This window comes from Eptatretus burgeri, chromosome 3, assembly GCF_056783735.1.
Source record: "Eptatretus burgeri isolate ZD-2024b chromosome 3, Ebu_testis_v1, whole genome shotgun sequence".
NCBI classification, from domain to species: Eukaryota; Metazoa; Chordata; class Myxini; order Myxiniformes; family Myxinidae; genus Eptatretus; species Eptatretus burgeri.
In genome coordinates, this window is record NC_140963.1 from 50,896,005 (window position 1) to 50,896,343 (window position 339).

A 339-nucleotide genomic window follows, 5' to 3' on the forward strand; every position below is an offset into this window, starting at 1 on the left:
TCTCAAAAAGTTGTGAATGGATCCGGATGAAATTTTATGGATAGGTTGGGTGTGTGACACGGATGAACTGATTCGATTTTGGTGAAGATCTGGATCCGGATCCGACTACTAGAATTTTTAAAGTGATTCTTCACCAATGAGAGAGAGGGCCAAAAACGATATATAGCATGATATTTCAAAAATGTATTGGGCCCAACATGTTCTCGTGGATCAGGCATTACCGCGCGGAGGTATGCACTCTACCGAGTGCCCTTCTAGTTAAGATTTGCATTAAGGAATTAAATTCTGCTAGTTTGCTTTAAATATGTTCCCATAAATGATATATGAATGAAATAAATT